The following is a 19904-nucleotide window of genomic DNA, read 5'->3' as shown; positions in this document are numbered from 1 at the left end:
GCAATGAGCTCTCTAGCGAAACAGGACGCTGTAAGGAAACCTGTGCATTTTTCCTGATCTCTTTCCAAGACGCTGAATCCTTTTCAGAAAAACAAACACAAAGAAATCTTACTAAAATGGATCCATGCCATGTGGCTACCTTATTGGCAGCCTGAAATCCTTTGGAGTTTAGTAACTATACTTCTTGGACAAGATCTAAAAAGATTGTATGCTGGATTCTCCCCCTCACTAAATTTCAAGACTCTGCTAGATCATGTTCCTTTACACAAAGAATTTATGACACATAATCTTGCAGGATCTGATAAATGTGAGGGCAACACAGAAGTCACCACACAAGGTTTCCCTTAACTTGGCTAGGAGAGAAGGATCCACTACGTGGAACATGATTATTCACAGGTAATCACGATAAAAGATGGTAACAAACAAACTGAGAGAGAGTGCAGCAAATGCTCATAATTTTATGTTGCCTTGGCATCCATTTTAAATATAAGTGGGAGTTTTTCATTCCAGAAGCGAGGCTCTGTCACCCTTGACAGTTTCCAGTTCTATTCGCTGCACTCCCAGTTCCTCAGTGTGGTTGATCCAGACAACTGCTGCCTGGTGACCACCTCCCTATAGGACAGCTAGATGCGGCCTGCTGGCCCTCGCACCCCACGTGGACCGTGCAGATATGCCACAGTGACTCCTTCTCAGTCACTGTGTGACCTCCTGCAACCCCTGCCTGCTTGCTTTCAGCCCATGAATTACAGCTCCCTATAAGAAACCTGTCTGGATAACACTCTAGACCCAATAAAGGTACTGGCCATGGGTTCCTTTCTCTCCCCTGCCAGGCCACGTGGGGCAGACACCCGCTCTGGCCTGTGTGTGTGTGTGGCCTCCAGGGGTGTGCTATATCCCCCGGGGTCCATAAGTACTAAAACTTCTTAAACTCTCACACTGTGCTTGTGTCATTAAAGGCCCATAATCCAACCCCTGACTGGCAGCCTGCCCCAAAGGGACCTGTGCTTGTGGATCTCTTGCTGGCGCTTGTTTGGGCCTCTGGTGACTGCTGAGGACAATGCTATCAGTTAAGTTAATAATGAAACTCAAAGAGTTCCATCCAAATCAGCAGTTGCACGTGTGCCCATCTATATGCCTCCTTATTAGGAAAATTCCTGGTAACAGTTACCCTATCTGTGCCCTACAAATGTATCAGTGCTGATGTACAGCAGGCATTCCATAAACCTTTCTTAAGTAATTAAAAAAACCTGGCTTATCAAAAACAGAATGAAGTCCAGAACGCAACACTAAGATAGTAAACAAATAACAGGAAAGAATGAAAACGTATCAGAAATAAATTATTTGACAAATATTTATCAAGCACCTCCTAGGCGCCAGAGATACAAAGATCATCGGGTACAAATTGAAAGGTACCCCAACTCTCTCAACATCTCTTACCTGAATCCCTTTACATTGATCTCTTGCTCCAAACAATGGTCCTGGTTTTCCCGGCCCACTGACCCCTGCCTCTTTTAGCTGTGTGCCCTGGAACTCTACTTGGTAAACTGCCCCCCTGGTTGCAGATGGCACGCTCTGCTTCCTTGCTAGAGCTAGACTCGCCTCTTCCCTGTGGATCCTGCCTTCCCTGTGGCCCCTGCATGAAAATTATTCATTCTCCTTTCCCTTGAGGCTGTGGAGGAGACTGGGCTTTCCTCTTGCTCCTCGAAACATTGCTCTTTTAACCCCTGGAAGAAGCTCACAGAGGTGTATTACCTTGCATCCCTCTTCCCAAGCAGCAGTTCTGCGAGCCAGGAGTTTAAGATTCATGAGATGAGGCAGGCAACAGAGCTGGAGCGCATAGTGAGGCCACCCTGCTAGGGCACCACATGCAGGGTGAAGGGAGAAGAATTGTACACTGGAGCCAATGGGTTATCACTGGATAACTTAAGATTCAGGTCTCTTTTCATATAAAGATAGTAAATAATCAGATATATCCTATACAAAAACAATTCTGGCAAAATTATGGTGAAACTGGTATGGCATAGAGGAACCTGGCTAGAATGTTATCACGGAAGGCTCTGTGAATGGCAACGTCAGTCTACCAGGATTTTCAGGATGGAAATGGAGAGAGATGGAGAGAGAGAGAGACACTGAAGAAGTTTAATCAAATGGGCTTGGGATTAGCTGGATTTGCAGGGGGTGGAGGCGGGAAGAATCCATGAATGATAACCCCAAGGTTTCCAGCTTGGGTCACTGAATAGATATAAACACCAGTAGGAGAACTGGAAAAAGATACGTGCAAGAGAGTGGAGATATGGAGTCTAGTTTTGATGAAGAAAATCTGGATAAAAGCAGGCAACGGGAAACGCAGCTACCGGGTGCATGAGGTTGAGCATGAAGCCATATTTCGGTTCTATCCATTAGTAGGCTGGCCCCTCTGGACTGAGTAAGCCCCTGAGGGTCATGGATAATTTGGGGGGTGGAGGACATCTTATAGAGAGATATTAGATCTACTAATCTAGCATGTAAAGAACTCAAAACATTCATTTATTAGTAGATATTTAAAAAGATATGACTTCATATGATTCCAAGCTGGTAAAGTGAGTCAAACCTATCCCTCCTGAATTCCCAACCCCTGAGGCAACTATCCTCTTGATCAGAACTGACTGACTCTCTCTCCCCGCGCCAGTCTCAAACCCATCACTCAGGGATGTCATGTTCGGTGACTTACCTGAGCAGAATGGACTGAGGGCGTCTGAAAGAAATGGGGTCCAATCCTACCGCTACACTCAGTATTACACTATCATGTCCCGTTTTGTCCTATGTTAAAGAGGCCATTGAGAAACGTGAGGAGATAATGAAAAAGCCAATTGAACAGATTAAAGGAACAAGGAAAGATGAAGGGGGGCTGGGTTGTTTCACTCATAAATAAATGGCTACTGAGTGACTTCATTACCTCTAAATATACTATGCAGTATTATGGGTAGGACATTGTTTTTTATCAAAAAGAAAAACAATGAACTGAAAATGCAGCTTCCAGCCTGGAGGTGAGGCCACAGATGGTCTTAAAGAGCTGGACTTTCCAGTTCGTAAACACCAGAAACAGTGCAGAAGCATCTGCAGGAGAGGTGACAATGAGAATGCATCTCTGTTTGTGGTGATGAAAAAGCTCTGGAGGTGGTTGCACAACACTGTGAACATATTTTAAAGAAAAATGCTTTAAAACTCCTTGCATTGTTTAAGGGGCGGGTAATCGCATGTTAAAGAGAAAGAGTTTATCAGTGAGAAATAATAAGATGACCAGGATTATACTATACGGTCCAAAACATTTCCTCTTAAAAACTTGTAGAGGTTGGCATGGAGCCATGCTGTGGACAGACTGATGGGCAGCCTGTCAAGTGGGAGCACGGAGCCGGGGCCTTCAGGCTTGTGGGCAGCTCTCCACACAACCTCCACAAGTGAGATGAAAGAAGAGGAATCGGAAGCGGATCCTGTGCTTTGAGGACCTGAGGCTGGCACCTCTTTCCAGACCCCATTAACATGCAGATGCTATCAAGGTCCCGGCTGGCAGCCTGCAGGGACAACAACCATGTTTATGAGGGACACACAAGACTGGGAGTCGAACTCCGGTGTGAAAAGCATCAGTCTATGGAACAGGGCAGCGGTTTTCCAAACAAGCCCTTTTTCTTCCAAGTGCAATCTAAAGTGGAACCCCAATAAAGAAAGAAAAGCAAAGCTCTGCTGAGGAGACTGCGCCAGAACCCGATTCCTGAAGCCGCCCTTGGAGGATGCTCAAGAACTCCAAGGGCTCCACACTGCATAGGCTGAATGCCATGGAAAAGGAAAGGCCAAAAAGTGGCCATAGAATCATTGAATTGGATGAATCAAACACCATGAAAAGGAGTATCTAGACACAAATATATCTCCACATGCTTGAGGGTCCTGTTCAGCTGAGAACTACAGATAGAAAATAATTAAGCAGCCCAATGTATACATGGCATTTACATTTGAAGGATAGCTAAGATCCTTTTAAATCTGTTGACATACTATCAGGTTCACTCATCCACTTAATAAATATTTATTGTACTACTACTAAATATGAGACACAATGTGACCAAAAAAAACAAAAGAAATATAATACACAGTCTCTTCCCTTCAGGAGTTTACGGCCTAGCACAGGAGACAAAAGAGTGTGTACACAGCTCTAAGAATATAATGGCACTCTTCTGATGGACAGGCAGGCCTAAGCGGCACAGGGGGTAAACCACAGACAGGGTGCAGGAGCACCTTGTAATCATGGCTGAAGATGTGAAGCCAGAACAGGTACCAAGAAGGAACACCAAGGATCCTGGCAGGAAAACAGGTACTGAAAACCAAACAGGCACAAAGGGTTTGAGATGGGCATTTAGGGTCAAAAGGAGCAAAGAAATGCTAGGAAATGAAGCAAGAAACAGCTGTGCAAAATGAGCTATCACATAGCTTCTCAAACTTTTCCTTAAAAGAACACAGAAAGCCAAAGGAGAGTAAGTATCTATGAGAAGTTTGGGGGCAGAGTCCTAGGAGGGGAATAAGGAACAATTTTCTTAGACATCCTTATGTTTTCTCTTAAAAAGTAAATGCAAGTACTGCCCTATACTCTCCTTGTTTTTGCATTTAATTTTAAAACAATCTTCTACCCCCCAAGATGTGCAGCTTCCCACAGACCCTGGGCCCCAGCACTGGGCACCCACAGTTACATGTCTGCCAGCTGAAAAGCAAGGCCAGGGGTGGGTGGGCTGGCCCATCCTAGAGGCAAGGGCTGGTGCCTGCAAGTCAGGCTCTTCAGTGTCGCCAGCTACACTTCCTAGGAGCACAGTTATGGTGTCCGTGACTGAACAGACAAAACTAAGGGAACGCATGATCAATGCCTTAGAAATCATGTAAGTGACAAGTGTTTCAGGAATTACAGAGAGAAAAAGAGATCATTTTACCCTGGGAGGACTACACCTCACAAAGATGGCAAGACTGGAGGTGGTCAATAAACAACACCAGCACTTCCACGGGCACTCTGGGGAGGAGAAAAGAGAACAGCACTGAACAAAGCTTGAGGGCAGAGAGAAGTGAAGTGGGCAATGGCGAATCAGCAAACTTAGCTGGAGTTAAGGCAATGAATGGGGCAAAGTCAAAAACAAAAGGACCCTGACACTTTTGACTTTATCCTCAGAGTGACAGGAGATCAATGAAGGTTTTAGTAAGAGCAATAGGACGCAGTTAGAACTACCCAGAGAATCCAAAGATTTTTGTCTACTTGTTTCTCCTCCAAATGTTCTTCTATTGTGGAAAGCAAAGTTTTATTTTATAATCAATATAGCATGGCTGTCCAGTGTTTCTCGCTGAGTAGCTGCATCTAACACTAAGCCACTAGCTCTGAAACCACCACTTCGAGTAATATTCAAGAATAATCAAGTCAAAGAGTTAAATCTCAAATGCATGGAAGAGGTCTTATAAATCAAGAAAGAAGATGATGAATACTAATGATGGAAAAATGGGCAAAGGATGTGAACACGTAATTCACAAGAGGAAAAAAAAGATCAATAAATATTTTAAGTATCTTGTCTCCCTAATTATTAATGAAAATTAACATAAAATTCTTTTCCTTTCTATGTAATTATAGATTCAAAAAGTCCCTATTTGGTGATAGTTTAGGGTCACAGTAACTCTTATATGCCGTTGGTAGGGATGTAATTTGGCAAAACCTTTTTGGGGCAGAATATGGCAATTCCACTTACCAAAATTTATGCTACAGAAATATTCCAACAAGTACCTATGAATATTCACTACAGCATCATTTTACAAGGGAAATATTGGGAACAATGTAAACATTTATCAACAGAACATTAGATAAATGAATTATGGTACAGCAGTAGAAAGAAATTATATCATTTCATATCTGTAAAGAGGGAAATAGACCCTTCTAGAGTCATTTGGAAGTATGTGAAAGACAAATTATTAGCTTCAAGAAAGGAGATCATGATCATCTCATTCACTACAGGATAACTAGGGGCTAAATCTGCCTGGCTCCAAATAGGCAGTCAATATGGGTGAAATAAATAAAGATTAGGTTAAGTGAAAAAAGTTGCAACATGTTATATAGCATAATTCTATTTTCTTTTTCTGTGACACACACACATATTTCACGCATACCTCTATTGGTAATAGTAGCTATCACTGGAGAGTGTGATTGGGATGAGATATTTTTAATTTTTAATTAAAAAAAAAAACTAGTCAAGAGCTGGGCACGGTGGCTCACGCCTATAATCCCAGCTCTTTGGGAGGCTGAGGTGGACGGATCACTCGAGGTCAGGAGTTCAAGGCCAGCCTGGCCAACATGGTGAAACCCCATTCCCACTTAAAAAATACGAAAATTAGCTGGGTGTGGTGGTGGGCGCCTGTAATCCCAGCTACTCAGGAAGCTGAGGCAGGAGAATCGCTTGAACCCAGAAGGCGGAGGTTGCTGTGAGGTGAGATTGCGCCACTGCACTCCAGCCTGGACAACAGAGTGAGACTACATCTCAAAAAAAAAACAACCCCAAAACCCCAAATAACTAGTCAACTGTATTAGTGAGAAGGGGTAACAGTAGAAGGAGTTTGACCTACAACTCACCGTGAACAATCAATTGAGGTAACTCGCTAACTTCAGACCAGCTGGGATCTTTTACTTTTTGTTTTCAGCTTTATAAATTGTTTAAAAAATGGTTTCAAAATGAATATATATGACTGTTTTAAAGGAAAAATAATCTACAAGAATTATTTACAAACTTTTCCTTGTGGTATTCTCAAGCTGGGTATAAGGCAACTGGTAGATGTAGCTGTGGACCTGAAAACATCACAGTGAAACTGGGCAGGAACGACTGACTCACCAGCAGCTAGACGGCAGCAAGAAAAGTCAAGCAGGGAGGTGCTGGGGTGTAGTATGTTTTGTAATCCCTGGAATACATGCTAAGGCCACTTTCTCTTGAAACTCATTACAAGTCATGTGTCCTTAAAAGGAATTTGGATGTATTTAAGGGAAAGAGTGTTAAAGCTATGAATACCACTTACAGAGCACTTAGTATATATCAGGCCTCTGGCAAGCACCCTGCCTACATTGAATCCTGACACCAAGCTAAGAGATTTGAGCACTGACGTACACATTTTACCCAGGAGATGCAGAGACTGTGAGGTTAGAGATCTGCACTGGATGCATCAGGCTTCCGGGTCCCTGTGCTGCACCGCTCTACTAAGCTGCCCAAGGAACTAGCTGAATGGCAGGAAGGGCTCCATTCATGAGACCATCAAGCCAGTGTCCAGGGAGCTGTTACAACAAGACGTGGGTGCCGTGTGAACTAGTTGGTACCTTAACGACCTAGAAATGTTAGCACACATGGTGGAAACAAGGAAATCACTGGACCAAACTATCTTTACGGATTCTGACTTAGCTGCACTGCTCCAAACTAAGAAGAATGAGGCTGATATTTCCTTTTAAATTGGAAATTTGTACTTGGGAGGCTGAGGCAGGAGGATCACTTGAGCCCAGGAGTTTAAGGCTGCAGTATGCTATAACCACGCCTGTTAACAGCCTCTGCACTCCAGCCTGGACAACATAGCGAGATCCTGTCTCTTAGGAAAAAACAAACTGGAAACTTGGTCCATGTGAAGCCTGTTAGTTCTACAAAAGCCAAAGATGAAAACTTCAGAAAAGTGAAATAAAAGTCTGTGTTCACGATTCTATGAAACACACAGCAAAAGTCTCCAAAGGCTGACAATACACCTAGGAAAAACAGAACAAGATTGTAGATTAAGAGCTGCTTCTGAATTCCTACAGTAACACAAGTCTTGCCTTCATTCAACAAGAAAATGTTCATAATTTACTATTTGCAAAGAGACGCCCTTTTGAATATAAGTTCAAACGCTGATCCTCTGCTGTCCTGTACAGAAAACTTCTAAGGGAGTCTCGACACAGAAATGCAAATTTCCCCTTGTTCCTGAGATGTTAATTCCACATCTACCTCATGGATCAGTTAAGTATGAACATCATTAAGTACTGTCTGGATTATATTTCCTCAGTCATTTCAGTTTTTTAAATATTCCAAGTTAAACACACATGCTATGGCACAATTTCATTTTCAATGTAAATACTATTAATAATGATGACAAATAGATCACATTCACAATGGCTTTTTCTTCCAAGGATCTCAAGGGATTTGGATAACTTGGGGCTCAAGGGACCTGGATAATGGCAGCCTTCCCCGAGTGAGTCTCTTGGGAAATCTCTGGGGCTAAGGCAACAGTAACTTAAATCAGTGACTTCCAAACTTTTCTGACCATGGTTCACAGCAAAAACCACATTTTTCATGATGACCTAGAACACACATACAGATATGTACACCACGCACACGCCTCTTAACAACAGTGGGAGGAATTTGTCTTCCCTGCATGCAGTGCACTTTGATGTTTTCTATTCTACTCTATTTCTTTCTTCTTCTTCTTCTTGCTATTGTTACTGTTGTAGTGTCGGTGACAATCCACTAAATTGATATCATGACCTACTTACAGGTCACAACCACTGGTGTGCAAAACATTGCCTTCAGTGTCCACAGTTTTAGGACGCTGGCCTAGGCAGTCTTCTTGCCCTCCATGCTCTTCCTGGATTCACCTGTCCTCTCTCCTGGCTCCACTGACTATCTGTACAAGAGGACTCCAGCCCAGACTCCACCTCAAGGCTCCAGAGCCATATATCCAATTGCTTACCAGATAGCCTCACTTGGACATCTCAAAAGCAACCTTAACATCATGTCTAAAAATGTTATTTTATCACGACCATCCCCTAGCCTTAGTAAATGGGCCAACTCAGCTGTCTGAGCCAAAAACCTAGGAGTTATTCCTCTTCCCCTCCCTCCCACAGCTGATTAGTCACCAAGTTCTGCTTCTTATAACTTCCAAATTACTTTAGAATCCTACTGCTTCTCCCCACCACCACCCCATTCTTGGTATCACTCGATGGGGCTACTGTCACAAGCCTTCAGGATTTCTCCCCTCCCATTCTACTCCACCCTGAAGCTAGAGTGATCTTTCAAAAATGCAAATCGAGTTACACTGTGGACCTCCATGGAGTGCCAATATCCCCAGGATGGAGCTACAGCTCCCCGAGAGGCCGGGCCTCCTTGCTGTTGCTCCAGCCCTGGCTCCTGCTGCATTTCTCCTATTCTATGGTGGTGTCTGGCTCTTGGGTCTGGCTGCACATGAGAACCACTGGGGAAACTTTTAAAAAATAAAAGTGCCCAGGACTCCATTCAGAACAATTCAATCAGAATCCAAGAAGCGACTGTCCAAGAAGCAGCCCTGGCCCTGCCAAAGGCCTTTTCCTGTGTCTCAGAAGCTGGTCCCCACATGTCGCCCCTTCTGTGTCCTCAGCCCCAACACCAGATTGGCCCTTCAGGTCTCAGTTTCAAGGTCATTTGCTCAAGGGCCATATTCCTTAATTCCCCAGGCCTGGGAGGGCTCCTGTCCCATGTTCCCTCAGAATCTTTAATTTCTCTTATCACAACCTAGTGGGTTCTACAACCTCCCAGCGTGGCATAGTGACTTCAATAAATATCTACAATATGAATATATTAACGTCAATTCTAATAACAGATATGACGAGAAGATATGGTTGAGGAAAGCTGACGGAAAAACACCACCACTGATGTGCAAGAGATAAACCCACATCAGAGGCATCTGTGCAGTTCTCCTTCTTTCTGTAGAGCGTGCAGCGGGGTGGCAAGCAGAGGCCATTTGGTGCCTAAATTCGGCCACATCTTCCCATGAAAGCCTTCCCCGAGGGACATGTCTCATCTCCATCTTCTTCCCAGTTCATCACAGATGACGGGTGGGAAATTCAGTTTCCCCTGCCTCGACAAATGGGAAGACAAAGCTGCCTGGATGTCCAGAATGATCAAGTAAACCAGGGAAGTTGGGTCGGACATGGGCCACCCTGCTCTACTGCGTGCCGGCACCAGGCTCTCCCTCCCAGAGGAGAGTTAAAAAGAGTTAAAAAGAACTTGTAGAGAAACGCTAAAGCTAATATTCCTGCAGCAACTCCTCAGGCACATTTCATGCTGTGCATATTAAGGTACCCATTAAAGTCTTGCTAGTAATCGAAAAAATTATCTATGTGCAATGAGAATGAGTTAATGCAACAGAGGAACCTTAACTTTTGCATCTCCTGACTTTTTAAAGAGGTACCTGAACCTTGTGTTTTTGTGGGGTTCTTTACATTTCCTATGTAGATGTAAAGTCATACTTGAGATATAATTCCATTCACCATGCAAGAAACTTCATAGTCTATTCTATTGCATCAACTTTTTCTGTAAAAATAAATTGTTAAGGATATTATTCCTGGAACAGAATAAATTCTTGGAATTACTGAGTAACTTATGTAGTGTTCCACTGTTCCAAGAACACATCACTTATTTTATCATGACAATGTAAAGGTATTAATCTTTTGGCTTCCATTTCAACAATGAGAAATGCTGCGAGAGACACAGACACCTGCATTACATTTCAGCTCAAGTTTATATCATCCATAAACATCTCTGTTTTGGACACCTCGGCCAAACAAATGCTCACAGAATACTCTATGTAGCATTCGATTTTATGGAACTATAAAAGTTCCTTGCTGTTAATTACAGAGACAAATGTCTCATCACACATTTGGTTACCAGATAGCAGTATAATTAGTTTTCTCCATTAACCTTTCAGATATAAAATTTGATTTCAAGTAAAAAACATTGTAAACCCCTTGGAATCTGAATAACACAGTATATTTCTGCTTGTTTGAAAAAAAATGCAATACTAAGAAAACAATTTTATGGATTCTTATTTACAAGGTTGTATGGAATACTGAAAGAAAATCTGTCTCGACTTTGTGATGATTTGAAAACCTATTATGAAATATGCGTGCGATAAGCTATCCTTTGTAGAGAAATGAGGCACAGTAACCTGACCCCCAGTGGAATGTGCTCTTTGACCTCTCTCTCCTAACTATGGTCATGCGGCCGAAATGTTCAGCATAGCCTCTCATCCGCTCTCCCTTCATCCTAGCATCTGTGAGACAATGGACGAGGGAGGTTCAGTTGATGGCATTGGAATAGCTTTTTTTCCTGTTTAAAGCCAAATTGCCTTCAGGATGACTGATCCCACAACCCTGGCCTGCTAAGGACTATGCTGTAGCTTACATTCGTAGAGAGCGCATTTGATGGACACAATGTGTAGATGGGGTGCTATCAACATTGATGTACGTTTACACTGCCAGCATGTGGAGAGTGGGATGAAGACCTCACGCGCCGCATGGGACAATCCTGCACAAGGAAACGGCCTCATTCAATCAATTGTCCCACTCTGATCTACTAATAACTGGAGGCACATTACCCTTTAACATGGTTTAACATGGAACTCATTCATTTACTCAAGAATAGTTATTAAGAGTCTACTCTGCGCAAAGGAATATTACAATAGGAATACAGCATTGAACACTCAGAGTCTTGCCCTGAAGGAATTCAAACTGAGACTGGAAGGATAAATAAAAGATCACGGAGGCAAAGGTAGTCAAGGTCACTCTAGGCAAAGAGGCCGGCAGAGCACATGCCAGGGTCCTGGTGTTGCAAGATTCCAGGGGTGCTGTCCCTTGTGTCATGTGAGTCTGTGAGGCCCGGGGGTGGCGCGGAGGCTGGTGACATACAGGGGCACAGGAGTGCATCCTATTTCAGAGTTAGACTTTAAAGGAGGGAGACTGCTACCTATTCAAATAGAAAACAGGCTGGGCACGGTGGCTCATGCCGGTAATTCCAGCAGTTTGGGAGGCCAAGGCAGGCAGATTGCTTGAAGTCGGGAGTTCAAGACCTGCCTGGCCAACATGGTGAAACCCTGTCTCCACTAAAAATACAAAAACTAGCCAGGCGCAGTGGCACGCGCCTATAGTCCCAGCTACTCGGGAGGCTGAGGCAGGAGAATCACTTGAACCTGGAAGGTGAAGGATGCAATGAGCCGAGATCGCGCCACTGCACTCCAGCCTCGGCGACAGAGCAAGACTCTAACTCAAAGGAAAAAAAAGTTTATTTAACAAATACTTATGATATTTCCTAGAATGTGCCAGACCCTGTTCTGCAAACAAAAATGCAAAGAGATCAGGCTAGATGATAGCAGGATACATACAGGCTTTGAAGAATTGACACCAAAGGAGGCTTTTGGATTTCCCGTGCCAAAGACCATTATATTTAAGTGTTTAAGTAAAAGACTGTATTTCTCAGTGTCCATTGAAGATATATGTGACCATACAAAAAATAAGTGTTGATTGGAATATCTGGATATATTCTTTAAGAAGCAAGCAGAACAAATAAATTAAGCAAGCATTTGTTGCCCTATTGGGGTTTTCTGGTGGCGTTTTTTTTTTGGGAGGGGGGGACAGGATCTCACTTGTTGCCCAGGCTGGACTGCAATGGTGCTATCTCAGCTCACTGCAACTTCCACCCCCTGGGCTCAACTGATCCTCCCACCTCAGCCTCCTGAGTAGCTGGGACTACAGGTATGTACCATGACACCCGGCTAATTTTTGTATTTTTTTGTAGAATTTTTTTTTTTTGCAGAAGAGTGGTAAGCATGTCAATGAGGTGAGGAAGTGCACAGCCTAAAACATAAGGAAGGAGAACTGCTGCAGGAATGAAAAGTGCTGCACATGGAGGCAAGAGGGGAGTGTCAGGAATCAGCTCGAAGAAGTAGATGGGGGCAGGTCATGCAGGGTCTCAGCTGTCATGCTAGGGAGTTTGGGTGCACTTAGATGATAAAGAATTTCAAGCATCACACCTATAATCCCAGCACTGTGGGAGGCCAAGGCTGGAGGATTGCTTGAGGCCAGGAGTTCAAGACCAGCCAGGGCAACAGAGGGAGACACTGTCTCTACAAAAAATAAAAATATTAGCTAGGCATGGTGGTGCATGCCTGAAGTCCCAGCTACTTGGGAGGCTGAGTACCTTAAGCCCAGGAGTTGGAGGCTTTGGTAAACTATGATCACACCACTGCACTCCAGCCAGGGCAACAGAGTGAGACCCTGTCTCTGAAAAATGGAAAAGAATTTCAGGCAGAGGGGCAGCCCAAGTTGCACACAATACTCTCAGGAGCCGAAAGGCACCGTGTGGATCACAATTGCTGCAGGTTCAGGTTTCTGCCCTTCGCCAGCCCCGCTCCCCTGCTGCTGCTGAGGCACTGCTGTCCAGGTCACTTTCTCTCTGATAATCTGCTACTTATAAGGATAACAGACTTCCCGCGCCAACATCCCAGGTCTATTTTTAACTTTTGAGATGCAAAACACACTGGTTCAAAATCCTTATTTCACCGTATAGATGGCCATATGACTTTCCTCCAAAAACAAAACCACAGGGAGGCTGAATTGTCAGCATGTTTCCTTAGATTCCATCCTTCATGAATTTATTTCTTTTTCAATGATTTGGTCATGACCAGTGTAAGAAAAGAAAAAGACCACAATATATCACACTTTTCATTTACAGGGCAGTTGCTGAACCACAGCGAGCCTTCCTGAGAAACAGAAAGAGGTGGCTTTTCCTCAGGACAGCTGCTGCCCCCACGCGGGCCATGGCGAGCAGGCTGCAGGCTGCATGTCAGCCCCACTGGCCCCTCACAGGGCCCCCTTGGGCAGGTACAACTTGGGTGGCTGTGTGCAGGGGCCCAACTCCCTCGGAAACCCGACAGGCACTAAGGTTTGTTGGTGTGATCTTTAATACATGGCTTTATGGCCTTAAATTAAGGTAGAAAAGCTTGCTTCATGTGAAATCTCAGAAGTCAACAACGTCAACATCAGTTTACAGACGGGCCAGTGCTATCTTAAGCACCTTTCTAAAGCTGTACCTGTGTTACAGCAGAATAAGGAACGAGCAGAACAAATGTGATTTTCCAATTTTGGTTTCCAACATGTCACTGGCTTTCATATGTGAGTTCTCCTTTTCGGTCTCTTCTAGATTTGAAAAAAGAAGTTGTATCTCACAAATCAACATCAGAAATCCCAAATTTCTACTCTAGTATGTCACAGAACCTTAAAGTTAAATGAGGCATCTTTTAGTTTGGCTCACTAAATGTCTCTAAAATCTCAGTATAGCAGTATACTTTACAATAAATCTTCAGAGTCCTAATGACAGTGTCCAATATATTCATCCGTTTAAATCCCGTATCTGAGGACCTATCAGCAGAGTACCTATTACGGATGCAGCATTGTGCTAGGTTCTCAAAGGATCCAAAATGAATTCAGGTCACACTTGCCCTCTAGGATCTGACAATTTACATTAGGAACGACTAGGAGAGTCCTGAAAATAAACAACCACATTTCAATGTGGCAGCTGTTAAGTTTCGGGGAAGGATCTGCAGGGTGACTTGAGCACAATAAAGCCACACACAAAAATAAGTAAATATTGGGCATCACATGGTAAGTGCCAGAAAAGAGTAATGTTATTACTTAGTGCCCAAGTGATTGGAAGAATAGATAACTCCTAGGCTGGGCGCGGTGGCTCACACCTCTAATCCCAGCACTTTGGGAAGCCGAGGCAGGTGGATCATGAGGTCAGGAGTTCGAGACCATCCTGGCTAACACGGTGAAAACCTGTCTCTACTAAAAAAAACACAGAAAAAAAATTAGCTGGGCGTGGTGGCAGGCGCCTGTAGTCCCAGCTACTCGGGAGGCTGAGGCAGGAGAATGGCGTGAACCTGGGAGGTGGAACTTGCAGTGAGCTGAGATGGTGCCACTGCACTCCAGTCTGGGCGACAGAGCGAGACTCCGTCTCAAAAAAAAAAAAAAAAAAAAAGAAAAGATAACTCCTAAATCTGGGAGAAGGAGGGAGAATGGGGTAATAAAAACACAAATACAATGTTTTCCAGTTTGAAAAAGCGTTTTGCCATACAGGATTTCGCATGTGCGTCAGGAGGGCCAATGTCATTCTTCTACTACAGAAGATGAGGAAAACCCCTCAAGAGTGTTATCCAAGGTGTTAGAACTGGAGCCTGAGATTCAAAGCAAGGTTTTCTGACTCTAAATCCAACTTCTCTCTGCTACGCTATGTAAACTGAGAAGGCTTACAGGCCAAGGTAATATTTGAATTGGGCTTTAAAAACCGATAGGAGAGACAGGATTTTACTAGAAGGAGTTTGGAAATGGGGTAAGGAATGGTAGGAGGCTAGGATGGAGAAGGAGCCACAGTGAAATGGCAGAGATGAGAATGGGAAGGTGCTTTAGGAGGGAATGATGCGACCAGTTTGACACAGCACATGTTTCCAGTGAGGGTGAAGAGCAAGAGAGGGCTGGAAAGGTGGTTTAGAAACAGACAGCGAACTGAAAGAGAGAGGAGAGCGTGGCCTCACTCCTCCAATGCCGCATGGTACAGTGGAAAGATTGTGGCCAGGCCATGTCCAAATTCCAGATCCAGGCTCTTGTCTCCTAGTTCTATGACCTTACGTACATTAACAATTCTAAAGGCCCATTTTTCTCATATAAAAGTAGAAATGACAATACCTTCTCAGAGCTGGTCTCAGTGTTAAATGAGATAAAGCTCGGAAGTGCCCAGAACACACGGGAGACAGTAAACAAGCCCTAGCTCCTTTCTTCCCAGCAGGAGGGGCTTTCCCAGGCCGTAGCTCCTGCCCACCCCATTCCTTCTCCCTGTGGTGCCCTCTCTGCACCTGGAAGTCCTACTTTAGGAAGCCGGTTGGCTCAAGGGAAGGCGGTTACATGAAAGCTGCAGACGGGGAGATGCAAATGTGGTCAGGTCAGACTGTGCATACTAAACACTCAGTGAAGGGCTTTGCCTTGATTCTAGAACCCATGACATGGCAGCTGAAGTCTCTAAGCAGGAGAGAGGGTGAGAAGTTACATACTGAGATCAGCCCATGTGGGCAGATTGGAGCAAGGAGTTGTGGCAGCTCTGACAAGGTGAAGAACTCAGAAGTGGATTTCAGGAGACCCCACTGGAAAGTGTGGTCAGCTACTAATGACCATGTAGCCTTGGGCAAATCACTTTCATCCCTGAGTTGAGGTTCCCATTTGTAAAACATGAGGCCGACCCAACACCAACCTCACAGCGTAGCTGCAATAGAAACTAAAAGAGAGATGGAGTGCCCGGATGGCCTAACTACAAATGCCTCCCAGACTTTAGGCAACGAGTCATAAGTGAGAACGACCAAGTTCTGCATCCATAGCTACCGAAACATATGTATACGTGCACGTAAATTGAAAGAAGCCATCGGTATTTAAGTTTCCTCAAGAGGCTCTCCAAACTTCGACTTCGCTTGCAATTGTTTTTGAAGCCATTTTTCGGTCCTGGAGTATAATCAGACAAATCAGGTGCTGTATGAAGCCTTGGGAACTGTCTAGACCAGGAGTTTTAAAACAGTGACTGGGGGCGCCCTAACATTCTGCAGAGGCCCACAGAGGAATGTGAAAGGCACGTAAGGCGCTCTGGGTCTCCTCGACCTTTTCTCAAGCAGCTCTGCTCCCCTTTGATCTGCTGGACATACTGGGGGTTCCGCTTGGGAGCGCGTTTGAACAAAGCCTGCCACGCGGTTAAGGGCTTGCTTTGGAGACACACAGACCCTGGCTTGCATCCTGGCTCTGGCACTGAGTAACTCTGTGAACTCCTCAAACTCTTCATCCATAAAGAGGGAAAAACAACACGTTTCTTGGGACAATTAATGGGATAACATTTACAAAGTCCTTTACATAGTGCTGGCACACAGCACTGGGTAAATAACACTCACTATTACCGGCCACGTACCTAACCCCGAGAGACACTCCTGGTCATCTGTCCCATTCATTCCACCACCAAAAAAGGAGAGGACTGACAAGAAAGAGCACAGGGACACAAGGACACAGTGAGGCCAGGGTGCTGAAGGTGGAGCTTTTGTGGGGAGGAACAGAGGGGAAGCACTTGCTTCCACATACTGGGATTTTGGGGTTCCACTTTTACCCCTTGGCCCTTCATTTCCTCTGAGGTTGCAACTCCTGCCCCAGGTATGGTGACACACTAGCCCTTTCTTCCTCTTGGGAGCAGGGGCTCAGCTCCCAAGCCTTTTGAAACCAACCAAGAACCAGGGTGGGACCCAGGCCACCTGACTCCAGGTGAAGACCTCCTCCATTTTACAGACGCACCTGCCGAGTCCTCCAGGGAGGAGAATGATGTCGTGGCTGGGAGGTAACTCTCTAACTTGTAAAAGTGCACAGGAATTGTTCGAGTGTGTCCTCTTTGGGGAGATTCTGGGGACTCTAGTAGGGGCAGCTGTCATCAAGACAGCCACTGAAAAGAGATTTCAGTTTCAGAGATGTCGACCCGGCTCAGCTGGCATGGCTGCCGCACTGTGTGCTTCATCTATGGAAAGCTGAATAACTGAACTGAATATTAAAAAGAATAACTAGAACAGGGCTTGGCATGGATGTAAACGGAGCGCAATGAATTTCTGTTGAATGAATAAATGAATGAGACTGAACACCTGATAGATAAACATGTTTCAAATGTACATACTATGATAAATCTAACCCAAAATCCAATGTGTGAAAAGAGACTTCATTTTATATTTGCATTACTGCTATGAATAATAAATTAATTGTCTCATTAAAATCCTTCTAAAAGTGCCCTGCTAGCAGCTAAGGCCTCCTCCATGAGCCTTGGCTTCGCCTGGCTCCACAGTGCAGAGAGGAAAGATCTTTTGAGAGGGGGCCTGGGTTTACTGAGGCCTGGGTTTACTCTGGCCTCTGCTATTCATGAGCAGGTCAAGTAACTGAACTTCGGTTCCCATCATTATAGGAATCATTATATCTGCCCTAACTACCCCACAGGTATATGGTAAAAATCCCGAGAAAACAGATGGGAAAGCACTTTCTAAACCATAAGTGCAATACTTATGGTCGAGCTATAATGATGCTTATTGGCGGCTCCCTCACCCTTCCCACCTGGAATCTTCTCCAGGGAGGAGAAATACAGGAGCGAATCTTTCCTGTAGTTCAACATCTCTGCTTTGCAGAGCCCTCCCCTCTACCCCTTCCAACTCTGCATTTGCTGTTGCCCTGATCATTCACATTTGTCATTTAATTACTGTTCACAGAGAGGCGGTTAAGTGGAGTGTTCAAAGCTCAGGCAGACCTGCACTGGAACCCCACCTGTGGCACTTCCTACTTGAGAGACCTTGGGCAGGTCACCTCGACATCTCTAGGCTCATCTACAAAATGGGGTTGATGATAACTCGTACAGACATGCTGCAAAGAGCAAATCAGGTCTTTTATGTAAAGTGCTCAACGTGCTGCCTTGCACACAGTTAAGTGCTCAAACAACTGTAGCTCTTACGATTGCTGAATACTGCTCCCTGTTTCCTGAATTTGTCCTGTCTCCTCCCCAGCTGGATCTGAATCCCCGAGAACAGGGTCCCTGTCCTATCCATTTCTGTGACTATCTCTGACCCTACTCCCATTCCAGAAAAGTGCTGGGTTCGGAGTATTTTCTCATAAAGACACTGGCTGAACTGATTTAAGAGAACTGTTTTCCCTCAAACAGTGCTTAAATCTTCATTGTAGTCCCATCACAGTAAGCTTGAGAAAGTCAATGTCCACGGGTAAAGTAACGTCTTCTGACTCTATTATCCAATTAAAAATATGTGAGTAATTGCTAAAGCAGGAGGCCAAGCTCATTTACACTACTGAGCTACCCTACCATGTGAGATGCACTACATTCGTTAACAGCCTAAAAGTGTTCCAGAGAAGTAGACTTGATGTGGGAACCTCTGCCACATTCTAGAAGACTCTTTTTCACCTAAAACGTAAACTTTGATCTTATAGATGCAGACAGTATTCAAGGGAACACATATCTTTGAATGTAGAAAATCCTACAGACCATCCCTGGGACAGTGTGTCAGTACTTTGTTATAGGGGAAAGAGTTCTAGTATTTTGGTACCAAACCCCCTTGGATGTCATAAGCTTCCCATGTAATTCTACATCTTTATGGATGGGCTTTAGCAATTTATAAAATAAACATAATTGAAATAGTTATGTTTTGAAAAGTGTAACTATAAAACTATAAACTATAACACTGTCAACAAAAAATTCCTACTCTCAGATGCCACCAGTAACTATTCTCAATTGCTCCAGAAATCATGTTTCTGTGACAATTTCTGTTACTTTTTCTAAACTGACCTAGAGATCATAAAATAAAAATGTTATTTGGGAACCAACTACATGATGACCCAAGAATGAGCAGAAGATTGAAAATAACCCACAGCACACTCCCAGGCTGTTCAATCTTTTGTCTCTTGATGCCGAAGGCCTTCTGGAGCAACCACTTTGAAAGCGTATCTATCTCAAGCCTGGCTTTTCACTGGAATTCTTGTATCTTCCTCAACTTGGACTAGGAAGAAGAAAAGCAATAACGTCTATCATCTCTGGGAGTTTCCAGCTTACTGAATCCTGTTCACTAGCATCCTGTTGCTCTTCAGCTTCCCCTCTCTTATCCTTACAATTCACTTCCTTCATAGTGACCTTATCACTCTTCTAGTAGTACACAGCAGAAAGCGCGGGAAAGCCTGCCTTGCTGGAGAAGAACTAAATCAAGGACATGATGTTCCATTTGTATGGTGAATGTAAATTTTCTACTAAAGGGTAAATTCGTTATTTCAAATGGCTATATAGAGTGGTACTTCGATAATACAGAATTCCAACTGACCAGCCAGGCATGGTGGCTCATGCCTGTAATCCCAGCACTTTGGGAGGCTGAGGCAGGTGGATCACCTGAGGTCAGGAGTTCGAGACCAGCCTGGCCAACATGGTGAAACTCTGTCTCTACTAAAAATACAAAAAATTAGTCACGCGTGTTGGCAGGTGCCTGTA

General features: G+C 44.3%; 1 protein-coding gene across 23 annotated transcripts in view; it reads right to left on the bottom strand.

Annotated features, from left to right (window-relative positions):
• The window catches only part of BEND7 (BEN domain containing 7), an 86759-nt gene that overhangs the window by 62435 nt on the left and 4420 nt on the right, over positions 1 to 19904 (bottom strand). For 2 of the 23 annotated variants that reach the window (XM_058431741.1, XM_058431748.1), the window contains exon 3: positions 19298 to 19425. The exons of 20 other annotated variants lie outside the window; for them this stretch is intronic. The gene's annotated coding sequence lies outside the window, so the exon portion shown is untranslated. Of the gene's footprint in view, positions 1 to 13899; positions 13975 to 19297; positions 19426 to 19904 lie in introns of those variants that run through there. One more of the 23 variants, XM_058431753.1, reaches the window with a different exon arrangement.

The sequence above is a fragment of the Hylobates moloch genome, unplaced genomic scaffold (genome assembly GCF_009828535.3).
Source record: "Hylobates moloch isolate HMO894 unplaced genomic scaffold, HMol_V3 SCAFFOLD_2, whole genome shotgun sequence".
NCBI lineage: Eukaryota > Metazoa > Chordata > Mammalia > Primates > Hylobatidae > Hylobates > Hylobates moloch.
This window is presented reverse-complemented; position numbering and strand designations above follow the sequence as displayed.